Genomic DNA, 16,529 nt, shown 5'->3' with positions numbered 1-16,529 from the left:
CCAGGTTTCTATAATATCGGAACTACGGTCAAACATCCGACCAGAATACTTTTCTGGCCTATAATTGGCAATATTAGGCACCTTAGCCCTCCTAGGCTCGATCGTATGAACACTGGTTTCAGGCTCCATTGGAGATTTACCTTTCTCTTCTCAAGATGGTCTAGCACGACCTACTATGAACCATTTTCCTGAGCTCGGATTGCCCTACATTTGCTTGTAACTGTTGTGCTAAAATCTGTTGCAAGGCATCTTCTAACATTGCAATTCTGCCAGATAGTGTATGGCCTGCTGGGCGCAACACCTGCGGGGTCAGCCGGACTCCCAACTCTACGGGATCCACCCTAGAAGCTTCTTCTTCTACTTCCATTTAGGTCAATGAGTGCGTGTGTGTGTGTGTGTGTGTGTGTGTGTGTGTGTGTGTGTGTGTGTGTGTGTGTATTTTTAATAATAATAACACACGTAAATTGTATCCACAATCGAAAGCCCAACTCCCAAATTTACAGCTAACCAGGCATATATCAAACTGCAACCAAAACCACTTTTCCCTATGCTAGGGAAACTCCTGCAATCTCAAAAACCTCAAGTCCTTAAATCCAAAAGCATAATCTTGCTCCCAAACCAGCTCACACACCTCGAAGCTCTAGAAATTTAACCAAAAAAATAAAACAGAGGGAAAAAGAAATCAAAAGCCCCCTGGTATCTCCACGTGATCAACACATGCCAGACTGGTCTCATGGATGGTGCGTCATCTGCTAACTGCAACCCTACAGAGCTCTCTACAACGATCAACTCTGCCAAGGCTATTAAAATCGATTTTTTTTTTTTTCAAAACTTACGTCTCTTGAACCCAACGTTTCTGCTCCACATCGGAACAATAAAGAGCACTCATCACTAACCGCTCTTTCCATGCGTTGATCCCGAGTCCCGATATCCATCCTCAGTCTGTTTCCAGTCTCCTTCCCAACCGGCCTCCCGTTACATAGTTTCGTCACACCCTTGCTCGTTTCGACAAATAGCCAAGGCTTTTACGCAAAAGAAAATCCAGCTTTTAATTATGCTTCCGTATGTCGATTCCTTGCAAATAAGCTTTGCACTAGTCAGAGTCAGTACGTGATTCCGGGGCTGTGAAAGCGATGGAAGGCGGGGAGATGGAGAACAAGACCTTGCTGACCCAAAACCACCGGTGTCATTCAAGCATCGAAGAGAGCATTGACGGAATTCAAGGTCGAGGAGAGAAATACTACGTCTGCTCAATATGATGCAGTAATATTTCCAATCACTCTCTTCAGGTTAGTCAGCTCAACAGTCAATAAGCCGTGACCAGCGCGTGCGCCACCCTGATGTTCAACGTCCACCAAACTGATGAACTACCCGATGGCCTGAACCAGACGACGCAAGCAATCTACAACCTTAGTCTTTTTCTTTGATCCCGTAAAAGAAGATCCCAGCTCCTCGAATGGCTTCATGGTCATAGCTCATTAAAGTTAGCGAAGAATCCGAGCAACAGACCGACGCTCCGCCAACCGTTCTCACACCTTCACAGATCGCTTGGTTCTGATACCAAATTGATACGTACAAATCTCTTTAACGCCTAATATTTCACACCAATCAAAGGCATAGGCACACAAATTATCCTCCCAGCCAACCTCGATGGTAGCAATCTCTCAAGATGATTACGTTACGTGAAAGCTCCTGCTTGCCAAATCCCAAGGAGCCCCAATTCCCTAGATGGATCTAGTATGCCACATGTCTTCATTCTAAGGTACCTCCTAAATGCATCGTTTACCCCTCTCTTGGGATAACATTGAATCATTTGCCCCTTGGCACATTTAATGCATTTAGACCCTTTCGTCTTAGATCCACCTAGTCTAGTGCCATATCACCCTCACCAAGGACCTTCACTTTAATTCCTTTCTGATCATTTACGTAAAGCCCAACAAATATAATACAAACATTGATCCTTTAAAGGAAAATGTCGACTGACCCTTCCGAGGTCATGTTACCTCAACTTGAGCGTAACACCCGACCCGTGGCCTTCAGCTTCAGCATACCCCCGCTCGCGACCTCCAGCTCGTGGCCTGGATCCTGGTCCTGGGTGTTAAAGCTGCCCTCAGCCCGCTGTGGGTCAAGCCATTGGAAGAAGTCACGCTCAGCAACGTCCTTCTTCAAGCTTTGAACCTCCAAGCGGCTATTGTACACGAGCTAGCAAGGTATGACCAGCCTCCAAGTTTTTCTTTTGAAGGGCTTGCCAGTCCCCTCAAGCACATGGTTCGATGAAGAAATCCTCAAGTTCATGGAGTGCCTAAAAGATTTGGCTGCTCATGCTTTCTCCTGGCAGCTCCTTGTGCTTTCCTTTGTCCTTTTTCAACTTTGGGAGCTTGCTCGAGAAATAACACCGGGGCTGTTTCCCTCTGCAACATGACTTCACCTTCTGAATCTCGATCAAGCCGGCACCTATCTTCAGGATTCAGCTAGAGCCTCTTCCTTAGCTGTGGCAAGTTCTTGGTGGACCTTTCCTCGTGGGCACGCTCTTTTCCCTCTCTTTCTTCTTTCTTCTTCTCCTTCTTGTTTCCCGCCTTTCCAGCGGAGGTGCAATTTATTGCTCATTGCTGGTGACCGGGACTTTCGGTGGCCTAGCCAGAGGGGCTCTATGGCAGCACCCTCGACTCCCACAGCTGTCAAAGTTCTACTTTCACCGGCAAATAAGCAACAGATACATCAGACAGTGAATCTCTTGCAGGAGAGGGCAGTTCTAGGCAGGATAGTCGGCCTCACTCCCTCGAGGAGACAAATCAGAGACTCAATCCAAGCCATCCTGGCACTAGATGGTGACCACATCCAAGAGGTCACTATTTATGGACGGGGTATTTTCCTCCAACTTGGCTCCTTGGAAGCTCTGGCTCTCGTGGAGAGAAACTCTATTCTCTTGGGCCCTCATTTGGTGTATCTTATCCCTTGGTTTCACGGTTAATCTAGAGCCATCCTTCCCTCCATCGGGTGTGCTTTCGGAACAGTTATAGAGCACCCTTCAGAGTCGGAGACGGCGGTTGTAACAGATGATAGGGTTCCTCGTCTCAGGTTGGTTGTAGAGAGCCCGGACACACTACGGGAGGTGATTCTATTGGTGACTCTTGAGGGAGGGACCCTTCGCCAAAGACTGGAGATCTCCCGTCTACAAGGTCTATGCTTGAGGTGCAAACAGAAGGGGCACCTAGCCAGGGACTATACGAGAGGCCTACCCCTCCCCGTAGGAGACACAAGGACAGCACAGTGACACTCGAGAGGAGGGGACACGACGGCCACCTAGGCAAACACAGCACCAATCTCAACGACAATATTTGGAGTCCCAAACCCCTTGTGTTGAGCCGTTTGAGGGACGTTGGACCAAGGTAGGGAAGAAGAAATGGAGCAAGTGGGCCAGAAAGAACCAGCGATTGCGTGCCAACCATAAGAAGCGAGCACAGGCAACCACATAGTCATAGAGAGACCAGGTTGGAGACCCCCAGGCAACGTATCACGAGATCCAGAGAGGGGACCTTCGACTTCAAGACATTCCTCACATGATTTTCCATAGGCGCAAGATCCTCCGTAGCAGCATGAGCAGGATCTTCCACGATAGCATGAGCAGACCCCAGAGGCTCCCAGAGCATCAGTGCCCTCTAACACTCGGACTCACCCATCACAGAGATCGGAGGGGGAGCCTCAAAGGCTACAGGAGCCACTGCAGCATCGCATTTTGATCTCTACAGTACCTGACCCTTCACAACCCCCCCCCCCGCCACCTTCAGTCCTGCCTGCCCCCTCTCCACAGATGCCATCCGAGCCTCCCTCCCCCCGCCTCCTCCACCTGCCCCCCCCTTCTGTGATTACTCTCACCACCCTCCCCCCGTTCCAGTTCCCCACGTAGCAGTGCCAATAGCTTCACCTGGAGCCTCTTCCTCGTGCACTCATCCCGTCCCAGCAAGGGACCCCTCATAGGGGAACAGGGGCAACGCAAAAGCCACATCGCCAACCTCTACTCAGTCTCAGGACTCCGCATGCGAGCCGGGAGGCCTCTGCTAAGAGAGTTTTGATGGTTGGGACCTTGGGACTATTTGGAGATCCCAAATTCGTACCCCATGCCCTTGGAGCTGACCATTTTAATCTTGCAGTCCCGGAAAGGGGGCATCAGTGCGGTAGGATCCAACACCCACCCGGTCCAGATCTTCCATTTGGCCTCCATAGGGTGGAGAAGTGGACTCTAGAGGTCTTCGACGCGATGATGGAGCACCACGTTTACCAGATGATGGATGACTGGATGGGGCCACAGGTGGTAGACCTTTGGCTCACCTACGATGCTTCGGCGTATTTCCAACTTGGCTTCTCCCAAGCGAAGCTAGGCTCTGGCTTGGCGGTAGTAGTGATCCGCTTGCCACCAGAGGCGGTACTCACACAGCCCCACTACTGGACGTTACAGCAGTTCGTTGACCTTTTTGGCTTAGGCATCTCCTCTCCAAACCTCCAGTGAAGTCTTTGAAGTTCGGTTTCCTTGAGTAGGCTCCCACACACAAGCGAGCATTGTTCGCTACCACCCCATCCCCATAAGCCTGGCAGTGGTGAGTTGGAACATGCATGGGCTTCTCGACCATGCGCGTAGTCAGGCGCAATACCTGATTCTCCATGAAGAGTTGCAACGGGCTTTGGTAGGCAAACCAGTTGACTTCCTCTTGGTTCAGAAGCACATGTTCTCAGCGACGGATATCACACGATGTCACCACCTCCTCCCTAGGAGGGGCCCAGAGGTTTGGTCCCCTGTAGTTGGTAGGAGTGGAGGGGTATGTATTTCGGCATCCCAAGCGGTGGCCCCGGAGATATTTTCACAAGGCGAGCTCATTCCAAGTCGTGTAGTATGTATGGGCCTTCATGCAAGAGAGGCCCGGATCACTATTCTAAATTTATGTGCACCCGCTTGCAGGTAGCATTGACTGGCCTTCTGGCGGCGGCTCACAGATTGCCTCCCGGAGGTGGACTTGTGGATTGTCGGAGGTGACTCTTCAACAACCTCGAGTTCATGGAGGATAAGCAGGGAGGAGCCTCTTTTGCAAAGATGCCAGCCAAGGAGAGGAGTACCTGGGCCCGTCACGGATTTCCCCAAAAGGGGTTCCATATACTAGATGATCTCCTATAGGAGGAGAAGGTACAGCAGGCGATAGCAGCGCTTTAGAGACAACCCGAGGACAGCCCCCTTGAGGGGTGGGCGGCATGGGTGGCTGAGCGGATTCAGCGAAGCAGTCAGGAGCTCCCGTGTTAAGTCATTAGAGGGAGAGCTACCCTTCAGTAGCGGGAGAGGGTACTTCGGCGAGACCTCACGTCTATCGAGCGGCTCTCTCAAAGAGCAGGACCCAGGGTCCCAGTGGCTCAAGGACCATCTAGAGTGTGCACGTTTGAAGCTACAAGATTTGGAGGTCCACATAGTAAAGTCCTCCCGAACTAGATCGGTCCAGCAGAGCGACAGGATGACCAGGCAGTTCTTTCAAATCAGAGGTCCACGGTGTGAAGGGATTCAACTACAGCGACTCAGGGACTCTCAGGGACTCATACACAAGGACCCTCAGGAGATGACCACAGTCTTTTATCGACAACTCTTTCCATTGGAGGTGGTCTCACCCACCACTCTTCTGGCCAGAGAGGTAGTTTGGGAGCAGGTCCCCTCAGTAGTTATGCAGCGTCTTAGCAAGCGATTGGAGGTGCCCTTTGCTAATGAGGACTTCCGGGAGGCCCTATAGGCTCTTCCAGCTCAGAAGTGCCCCGAAGAGGACGGCCTGACTCCGAGCTTCTTTCGGAGCTACTGGGAGTTTATCTCCACTCCATTCAAGTTAGCCTATCAGCAGATCTTCGACTCTGGTTCCCTCCCACATTCCCTGAGCAAAGGTTGGATATGCTTGATTTCGAAAGGGATAGGTCAGACATCTGTCAGTGGAGACCGATCACCCTCCTTGACACCGCTTACAAGATCTTGGCCAAGGTCTTGAGCCTTTGTCTGCAACCTCACTTACCAAACATCATCCACGAGACATAGACCGGCTTTGTCCAGGAGCATAGTATCCTGGATAACATCTTCACTTTCAATGGACTGGTCTAGGGAGGAGTCGCAGCCTCTCGCCGTTCTTCTTTTGGATTTTGAGAAGGCATACAGCAGAGTGGAGTGGTCTTTCATGGAGGGTATTATGAAGAGACTTGGCTTCTCAGAGAGGTGGATCAAAGGGGTCTCAGCTCTTTATGCCGACAGCTCTAGTCAGGTGGTTAATGGGGGACACACAGGGGAGGACTTTCCTCTCTCCCGTTCAGTGCAACAGGGCTGTCCTTGACTCCTTTGGCCTCCTATGTAGCAGAGCCCCTTGGTTACTTTCTGCGCTCTCAGGTGCTTGGCCTTACAGGGATGAGGCTCCCGATCCGACGGGAGGAGGAGCTTCTAGACTCGAGTTTGCAGATGATACTGCCCTCTATGTGAACGGCTCAGCATCCAATCTAGCGAGGGTCAGCGGTGCCCTATCCATTTACTGCGGGGCCCTTGATGCTCGCATAAATTGGACCAAATCAGTTGGTTTTTTCACAGGCTTGGAGGAGATCCATGAGGTTCGAGATTGGGGTGCTCATTTTGGCTTTCGGTGGATCTCGAGAGGGGAGACGGCAAGGTACCTCGGCTGTCAACAGTTCAGCCCAGTACTGGAGAGTTTTCGATGCAAGCTACTATATTGGAGCTCAGCCAAACTCTTGCTTGCAAATCTTGCAAATCGGGCACTGGTAGTTAACCAGGTCCTTGCCATGGCTGACGATTGGTGCAGAACTTTCTTTGGTCAGCAGTCCTACAGGTGGATCTTCTCCAAGGCTTTCTTGACAAGGAAGGGTTCTCCATTAAGGACTCATTCAGGCTAGGCCATCTTGCAAAGAGGAGTTCGAGAGACAATTACTCATTTGGCACCCGAAGGTCCTCGACTCGGAGGGGTGCATGTTAGGTCAACGGACACACATTAGCTGGGCACAGTGGGAAAGTGGACCAGCTAGATCCTTCGGGGCTTGGCGGTGGCTTCCCGGAGAGAGAGAGGACCATGGCCAGGCTCTTTCTCACCTCCGTGGGGCACGTACCAGGATGATGGAGATCCAAGCGGAGATCCTAGATTCATGGTGGGATGGACTATGGTGCCCATGGACTCCTCACTATTGCTCAGGACAATTGTCACAGACAGGGTACCACTCAGGATACGCTTCTTTCGCGAGTCTCTCAGTAGCCACCAGTTGTGGTTATACCTGGAGGCTCGCTACAAGCAGAGTCAGAGATGAATGATGAGACAGAGGCAGACCTAGAGGCTCTAGAGTGGCAGAGAGTCAGGATAGTGGGCCACTTGGGTAGGACTTGGTACATCGATCCCACCATAGTCTTGTCGACCCGAAAGAGATCAGTGTGGCACCTTTGGATTTGGGAGGGCAGACTCTTATGCGACATTCTGTGGGATTCAGGAAAGTGGTTGTGGCCAGCCCACGCAGGGCAATCGGACCGGGGTGGAGGAGGTCCCCTTCTTTTCCTACACGACTCGTGTTGGGCATCGCCTACAGCTTGAGGCGGCAGCATGGTCCCTCTCGAGGGAGCGCCATTGGCTAGAGAAGAACGTCCCAAGAGAGGTCATTTATCACTTTTGTCCTTGGACGAGCTTGTGCCCATGCAAGATCCCCTATTTCTTCTAGCTGATGGCTCATGGGGTCTACCCATTGGCCCCTGGCTAGAGCAAATGCAGGTAGATGGCAGATGCACTAGCTGCGTGGACAGAGTTCTAGAGACGATCCCCATTGCTTGTGGGGTTGCCCGCGGTAGCATAGCGGATCTGGTTGGCATCCCTCAGGATTGTGGCCAGCACTCAGCAGATGAGTCGCGACTTCACCTGGGGGATGGCAGCCTGTCTCACGGAAGGAGGCCATGGGTAACAGATCCTCAGGATTGAGATCCATGGCACGCTTCAGTCTTCCCAGTCACGACCACCATCTATACCAAAAGAGTGTGGGAGACAGTTTCTGAAATTACTACCTGGAACATCTGGGTCACTCGATGCAGCCGAGTGATGGGAAGCCAGCCGGTTTCTCGGACGACTACTCTAGTAGAGCCATCTGGCAAGATATCATTTTCACTTTGCGTGCCATTTGGGAGCGCAGTACACCAGATTCAAGAGCGACTGCTGAGAAGTGGGAGTGCTTCTGACAAGGATGGCCGGCAAGAATCTTCTACACCCTTTCCGCGAGGGGTATTCACTGGATGTTAGACCACCACCCTGTTTGCTAGCTCCTGTTTCAAAATCTCTCTAGGCAGTGAGCCGTGAGATCCGAAAACAGGTGGCTTCCTTATAGCTCCTTTTGGAAGCTGTTTGTATGGTTTTTTCAAGCATTAATAGAATTTACCTTTCTCTAGAAAAAAAAAAGGGATGAAGAAGCTCTAAATACTTCATGACCCTTATGGTTTGGAGCGGATTGAAATGGGGACTGTTGTGGTACAAATAACTTTTACCTTACTCGTAACTCTATCTTTTAAATAGTTGGCCTTAAAAGAATTTCACAATTCTCCTTTGCCAGGGCATATTGGGCTCAACGACCCCTATGATTAGAGTAATGAAAAGCTTCTATTGGAAAGGGCTATGGAAGGATGTGATTGATTTTGTTAGGCAATGCAGACCTTATTAGCAAAACAGTGAGAATAATTTACTTCCTTCTTGGACTACGTCCAAAATTGCACAACAGTGAAGCATGTTTTCAGGCTGCATGGGTCGGCACAAGGATTGTTGGGATGGAGAGAAAATTCACAAGCAGCTTCTAGGAGGAACTTTTTCTGGGGGGAAATCTTATAGACTCCTAGTACAGCTTACCACATTGCCACAGATGGCCAGACTAAAAGCGTCAATAGGAATATACCTCCTTTGAGATGGAAAGAAAATTCACAAGCAGCTTCTAGGAGGGCACTGCTTACCACATTGCCACAGATGAGGAATATGCCTCCCAGAATGACACACCTAATTTCACCAAGAAAAGCCGACCATCTGTGTTCAAAGAGCATTTCAGTACGTCAAATCTGACATTCTAACGTCACTTTTAAATCCCAACGTAAAGCATGTGTTTGCTCTTGAGCGATAAACAAGATAATATATGACAAACCAATGTATTCACATCTCACCATGTAGCCAATATAAGGCTTAGAAACAAATCAACGAAACACACAGAACGTAAACCTTTGCACTGTTTTTTCCTAAGAAAGCTCGGATGAGGGGTTGCATGATAATAATCGTCTTCAATTTCGGATGCTTGATGTGGAGATTCCGTGAAGCTTCCCTTGGTCTCTTTTTCGCGTTTATCATGAAACTTTCAGTGAGCAGCTAAACCTCAATGTACATACTTTTTCTTATGTAGAGCACGACTCCAAGCTGCAGATATATGGACCTTATTCGATGATTGATCTATGATTGCGGCCAGTCACTAGAGAAAGCTAAACGTAGGTTTCAATTAATGTACCAGATTTGAGGTGTTTGCTTAAAAACCTGAGACTTTAGTAAATGGACAAATTGACCTCTCATTTAAATATCGTTCGATCCAGAGCATGAAAGGGCCGGCTTGATGTCCTGCCCAATTTGTGAAGCAGATCAACCGTCTGAAGTAGAGCCCTCGGTGCTAACATTGGCGTGACCACTACTACGCCCTGAGGTGATAAAACCTAAATAAACCGAAGATAGGACTACCCTGGTTGCAGACTTCGAGTTTTCACTACATAAAACCTGCTCCAAAAACAGCTATACGTAAGCTTCGTGATTCCCTCCAAAAACAGCTAGTTCAAGATCAGCACTTCGGCTATGTTTATATGTTATCTAGCTCCAAACTTCGGGTTCCCTGCCATTAATACCAGCATCCGTTTTAATTTTCATTTTGGGTGGTGGGAGGCCCGCTCAGACGAGTTCTGCGAAGTAAGCAGCGTCAACATCCGGCCAGCCTATTACCCCTCCAAAAAGTAATTGCGCACTACAGTTGGCGCTGCATCCGGCTTCGACCGGCTGCTTTGTTTTCCTTACTCATTAGTTTAAGGCAAGTTTCCGATTCTTCGCCAGGGTATTTATAGCCTGCCATCTTCCACTTTTGGGTCTATTGATATGTGGGATTTTCTCAATTTCACGCCACGTGTTCACATTGGCCTTATCTTATTGGATCATATACGGCAACATTTACCCTCAATTTCATGCTTTGAAATAAGGAATTCATAGGGGAAAACGAAGTGATAATAGTAAGTTTTTGTTTTGTTTTCAAAGCCAGCTTTGCTGAGTGAGGCACTTACACCACGAGACAACTCTTTCCTCCCACCTTATTTATTCGGTGCCACCTCAAGTGTGGACCCTCTGTATTAAGTGGAAACTTAGAAGATACCAGGGACCCAGGCATGCGGGACTTGCCTTCGACCCCCGGGCCTCTAGCTCACCACACTAAAACTCCATAAATCAATGAGTGGTCGATCTAGAGCTGCCATACCCATATCGGGCGTCGGTTCAACGTTTATCCTCCATGTTACTATGAAATGAGGAATTCATAAAACAAAAGAACACCACTTGATTCCATTCCAATTATCCTTATTCCATCTTTGCGACTTGAAGAGATGATAATAGTTAGTTCGTTTCGTTTACCCTCAATGTTACTATGAAAAATGAGGAATTCGTAAAACAAAAGGAAAACACTTGATTCCATTCCAATTATCCTTATTTCATCTTTGCGATGAACTCATAGTAGATGAGCAATACAAGAAGATGGCAATTATGTATGTTCTAGCTATCCTTAATGTTACATTAAAGTGAACTTATGTCCACCAAAGGATAGTAATTAAGGGGACAAGTTCCTATATTAAGGGATGCATAGTTTGGAGATGAATTTGTAAGACCTTGCACTCTAAGTTTTATCTATTCGTGATGGTGCATCCTTTAACATGATCACCCAGTAAGGTCTCCTAAGGATAATTAAGTCATTTTGGTTTTAGAATAAAAAGGGGGAATTTGTAGAACATGGAAAATGTAATTGCTTATTAGCATTACCACACATGACATTACGATAGATTAAAATGGGCACCAAGTATTCATTTAAGAACGAATCATTTCGGGCACTTAGTAAGGTTTAGCTATTGTTACATAGAAAAAGTCCTTACAGAGATGGTGAAATCTTCTATACTTGGTCATTTAGTTCATAATGATGAGGCAAGAATTACCTCTTCTTTACACTTTTTGTTTCACTCTTATTTACATAATGATTGATGTGGCGGAAGGAAGAAAAGGAAGGGAAAAGTCAAGAAGAGAACTTTATGCCTGTGCTTGCCCCTTATGTGTACAACAAAATAACCACAAAACTTGATCTTATGAATAATTAAGTGCAAATTCACCTCTTTATAGATTAAAGGGAGCACAATAGCAAATGGAGGACCCTTTATCTCTCTCATTCATTCCCTTTTATACAAGTCCCTCTGACAGGGTGTGGTGAGTACCACTCGCCTGCATTTGCATTCGGTTGTACCTAGCTGACGAGGGGATAGGTGCGATTAAGGCTAATGCCAAAATCCCTTCCAACAAGGTGTCCCCCACCATTTTTCTTGGCACATCCTAGCTCAATGGTTCGGTCCATACAATGTTGATTTGCAAAAGTGGGTCATTGTGCTTCATTCTTGAGCATCGCTTCCATGGAGCCCTTCATTCTACCTGTCTCTTGTTGAAGCCCTTTGTTATGGGGATTCAACATTACCCCCAACTATCACTATATTCCTGCCCTCACAACTCAGATATCTTGCTATGCCATGTATTTTCTCTTTGTATTCTTATTCCATCCGAGCCACTAAATGACTCCGGATCTTCACTTTCCAGATCGGGTAGTTGGTTCCATCCAGTTTCCCAGACAAAGTAGGTAAAAGATCTACTTCAAAGATCAAATGTACATTGTAATATTGATCTTTAGCAATCTGGAGATACAAGATGACCTCTTGTTCAGTGTTTGGGCTTGGGACTTGCTAAAAAATGATACCAAATGAACCCCGACTATGTCCACTTGGTGATGACCAAAATAGATTAGCTATTGTTGCTAACGGTAGGATTCATCTATGATGTTGATAGAAGCGATTGTCTAATTCCAATCATAATTTTGCCAAAAAGACGAGTGGTAAGCTTAGAGTCTATGTAGACTACATGAAGCTCAATGAACAAACAATTAACGATCCATTCTTGCTACCATTCACAAACAACCTTCTAGACAAAGTGGCGACGAATGTGATGTATTTCATTCATCGACAACTCACATTAGCTGATGAAGAGTAAGAAAATATCATCTGCATCACGACATGGGGGGCATATTGAAGTAAAGTGATGCCATTCTAGCTAAAGAAAGCAATAGCCATATTCCAATTCTTTGTGGTGTAAACCATGTAGGAATACATTGATGAATTTTTAGCAATCTAGTTGGATGAATTTTCAATCTACAACATGAAGCAAACACATTTTAATGCCTACAAAATGTTTTCTAGAAAATGTTGAGAGGCCTGAATTCCCTTAACCCATACAAGTGTCTTGTATATGTTCTCAAAGCACTTACTAAGGCACACGATCTTAGGTGAAGGCATCACCACAAAAAGCTAAACATCTATGCCATTAAGCATATGATTGGAACCAAGCAATGTCAAAAAAGTTCAATTGTTCATGGGATTCTTGATCTTTTATAGACATTTCATTAAAATTTTCATTGGTGTAGCGGAGCCCCTACATTAGCTCACAAGGCAAGATATGAAGTTTGAATGAAATGTTGATTGAGGTAGATTTTTCCAGATCTTGCAAGAGATGGTAGTAAAGGTACCAATCCCCAAAACTTCATGCAAGAATAAGATCTTTAATGTGCATGTGGATGCATAAGGGGTGTGGATTTGGTCCATTATGGTTCAGTCATATAGGAGCATCGATTTTCTCATCTTTTATGTGAGCCAAATGTTCTCAATGGAAAAGTCTCGACCATGAAATTGGAAGCCCTAAGAATGGGTACAATGTTCAAAAGATTTGACATTATCTCTTGGGCAACCCGATTGGCTTATTTATGGACCAGCAAGCATTTCTCTATTCAATCAACAAAACTATCGTGAAGCAAAGGTTCATCAGATGGATACTACTATAGGAATTCAGTTTCACGATCATTCACAAACCTATTTTGTCCCCTATGGCATTGAAGACAATAAATTCAAATAAGAGATAAGAAATGGTTTCTGTATTGATGTATGAGTACAAGCATGAATAAAGGGTGTTGGAATGGTCACCTCCTCATTTGTAAGCCCCTAAATGAGGAGAGGGTGGGGGGGGGAGACCTAGGGCAGGATGTGCCCAAGAGAAAAAGAAGAGAGGGGGCTGCCACATGGGCAGCACCTCACATCAAAGAACATGGAAGGTACCCGGAGCTAGGATGGTGGACCTACAGCAGCAAAAGGCGAAGCAGTAGCCAGCGCAAGGGACCCAGAATAGGAGGCAATCACATGGCGCTGACATCTACAGAGTGTACGGCTCTGTACACTGCTAGAGAGGGCCTGGTAGAGGCGCAATGATGGTAGGATGTGCAGGATGGATAAGTGCAAATGTGGAGCAGGTTTTGGGCCTGTTTGGAGGCCCTGGTTTAGGGCTGGAGAGTGGGCACCTAGGTGTCCAGAAGTAGCAACAAGGAGAGCTGCAAGGGACTGACCTTGGGGGGCATATTTATAGCCCACATAGGTTGGCCAGATAGGGTTATATAGGGCCGGGCCCTTGCCTAGATTGGAGGGCCAAAGGCCCTAGAAGTGTGGGCCCAAAAAGCCTCGGGTTGTGAGCCCTTATAGGGCTAGATCAGCCACAGGCTGGTCGGCCAGTCTGGTCGGTGTTTTTGCCAGCCCTTGGGGCCCTATAAAAGGAGGTCCTTGAGGTGTCACTTCTTGTCACTTGCAGCAGCAAACAACAAGCAAATAGGAGCAACAAAGGAGCTTCCCTTGGGCCTATGTTCAGGAGGTCAAGGGAGCACAAGGAGTTGCAGACTAAGAGCTGAGAGAGCTGCCCACCTAGGCTGGTGCAAAGACAGCAAGGTGGAAGGGATCTGGATGGATAGTCTACAAAAGCGCGAGTTTGAGCACGTGGGCTCGAGTCTAGAGATAGCCAGTAGATAGGAGAAGGACCTTGTGGTTAAATTAGAGGACCGCACCATTGGTGGGACTCTGGATCTATCTCTTTTGTATTGTGTCCATAGTTTTGGATGGAAATATATTATTTTGGTGGTTTCTCTATCTGGCTGGTTCATTGTCTATTGATGAGTCTGCACACCTAATCTGTGATGCACATTAAGTAAAGAAGTTTGTGATTCCACACCCCACACGCACACTGTGTGAGCTCCTGGGCATTACTATCAGTCTTCCGCTGTGCATACCCTCTATTAGGTAATTTTCTAACATGGTATCAGAGCCCAAGTAGGAGGCTCACAGGTGTGGGAGCTTGAAGGCAGGGACCTTGCTGAAGGATGACCCTGATTCACACGCTCTTGGGAATCGACTTCCATGACTGGAGGATTGTGCCCTTGCGAGAACGAGGGTGACTCAAGTTCAGTTAGGTGCATTCAGAGTTATGGTCTACTAAAAATTGAGTTTGGTTGACTTTGTTGTGTGGTATAAACAGCAGAGATGTCATCCTTTATAGCCTCTTCAGCCCTTGCTCTCCCATCCTCCTCCCCTAGTTTTCTCTCATTCACTATCCCTAACTTTGGAGAGCTAAACACGGGAGTGGAGGCGAAGCCGGAGGACATAGTGGATAGGCAAGGGAAGATATTCATGGTAGTAGACAGAGAGGAGCTCGAAGCTTGGGAAGATAGATATGCCTATGCCCTGGAATTAATCATAGGGACTACGGCGGACTCTGTTTTTCCACATATCCAAATGGTTTAGATGTCAGTAGAGGCGTGGGCCACTCTGAGTGGGCCACTCTGAAGGATCTGTACAAGACGGACAACACCTCTTGGATTTTGCTTCTTTAGCATCAACTCTACAATATTGATATGGAAGAAGGAGATACGGTACATAGCCACTTGACGAAGGTCAAGGTGGTGAGGGATCAGTTGATAGCAGTTGGTCAAATAACAGACTCATGCCATTTGGCCTTGATGGTACTGAGGAGACTACCTCAGAGTTTCAAGAGCTTTGTTACGACCGTGACAACAGGACAGAGGACCAAACCTCTGACGTTTGAGGAGTTGGGTCCATTATTGCTACAGGAGGAAGCTCAAGAGAAGCTCTACAACGAGGACAAAGATGACAAGGCAATGCTAGCAAAGGATTATGCTGGCTAAGGAAAGGACAAGCCTAACGATGGCAAGTCCAAGAAAAACAACTCTGACAATGAGGAGACTTTGAAAAGGAAGCAGAAGAAGAAGTGTTTCTACTGTGATACGCCAGGACATTTTGCAAAGGACCGCAGAAAGAAAAAGGCGGATCAGAAAAACAAAAAGGAGTCCGCCGACTCAGATTCAGAGGGAGAGGCCAAAGCAAATGTGGTAATCAAAGAGTTGTTCCTGGTGACATCACCGAGTGTTACCGAGGTCAGATATGTTGATCCAAAAATCACAGTGAGGATGTTTGACATAGAGATGTGGGTCAACGAGGAGTCAGATGCCTTTGTGAAGGTGAAGGACAACATGGAGTGCTTGGTACCTTCCAAGTGTGTGGCTGTCGACACTGACATGAGGGTGGATTCCATGGAGGGCCCTGGGTTCTCATGGTCAGATGGATGATGTACTTCAAAAGTGGATAGTAAAGGATTACGCAAGCTCTTGGTGGGTGCCTCAATGAGGTACAGGGTTTGCTTTCAGGGCAAACACACAGGTAGTACAATAGTCTGGTATGTACTTGATATTTTGCATTTGAGCCTTTATAGCATGCTATGAAGAGACTCTATTCTTCATTTGTCTCAGGTGATACGAGATTGGAAGGAAATGGCCTTCTTCAAAGGCACAAGGGGAAGTATTGGTGCTTCTTCAAATCTCGAACGCAAATTGCTAGAAGGTGATGGACAAAGAGTACTAAAGCCAGAAGAGTACCTGCTTGAGAACTCAGTGAGAGTTCATGGTCCAGGTTATCTAGAAATATTCATTGGTTGCAAACCTCGCCAAAGGAAGGACAGGTTGAAATAGATCCTAAGAGCATGGTGCCTGGAAGACTCTAGGTTGTTCACTCATTATGAGGGGGACAACTGGAAGATTGTGACAGCTAGATTGCTCAAGTTCAAAGGCGGGAATGTGACTGAAGGAGGTGGTGCTAGGAGGTGCTACCAAAGATGGACCTGTGTACCAGGATGGTGTGCGAAAGTGAAACCAGACCTGGTGGAGCAAGAGCCACTAGATGAAAAGCCAGGAAAAGATTTCGACATCGAAGTGTTCTAGAGGACTATGACCAAGGAGTTACTGGAGCATCGTCATTGACGTGTTGGTAGGGCCGAGATGTGTCGATGAGA

General features: G+C 47.3%; 1 long non-coding RNA gene and 1 other non-coding gene across 2 annotated transcripts; both read right to left on the bottom strand.

Moving 5' to 3' along the window:
* Positions 1-9,292: 9,292 nt before the first annotated feature.
* On the bottom strand, positions 9,293-9,855 carry LOC147882107 (uncharacterized). The gene is made up of 2 exons (XR_015543917.1): positions 9,753-9,855; positions 9,293-9,712 (listed from the first exon to the last, which is right to left on the bottom strand). It is a non-coding gene; the product is annotated as an uncharacterized LOC147882107 (long non-coding RNA).
* Positions 9,856-9,943: 88 nt separating this feature from the next.
* On the bottom strand, positions 9,944-10,096 carry LOC147882106 (U12 minor spliceosomal RNA). The gene has a single exon (XR_015543981.1). It is a non-coding gene; the product is annotated as a U12 minor spliceosomal RNA (small nuclear RNA).
* Positions 10,097-16,529: the final 6,433 nt, after the last annotated feature.

The sequence above is a fragment of the Dipteris shenzhenensis genome, chromosome 30 (genome assembly GCF_047967505.1).
Source record: "Dipteris shenzhenensis isolate YYH24624 ecotype China chromosome 30, Dip_SZ_1.0, whole genome shotgun sequence".
NCBI classification, from domain to species: domain Eukaryota; kingdom Viridiplantae; phylum Streptophyta; class Polypodiopsida; order Gleicheniales; family Dipteridaceae; genus Dipteris; species Dipteris shenzhenensis.
This window is presented reverse-complemented; position numbering and strand designations above follow the sequence as displayed.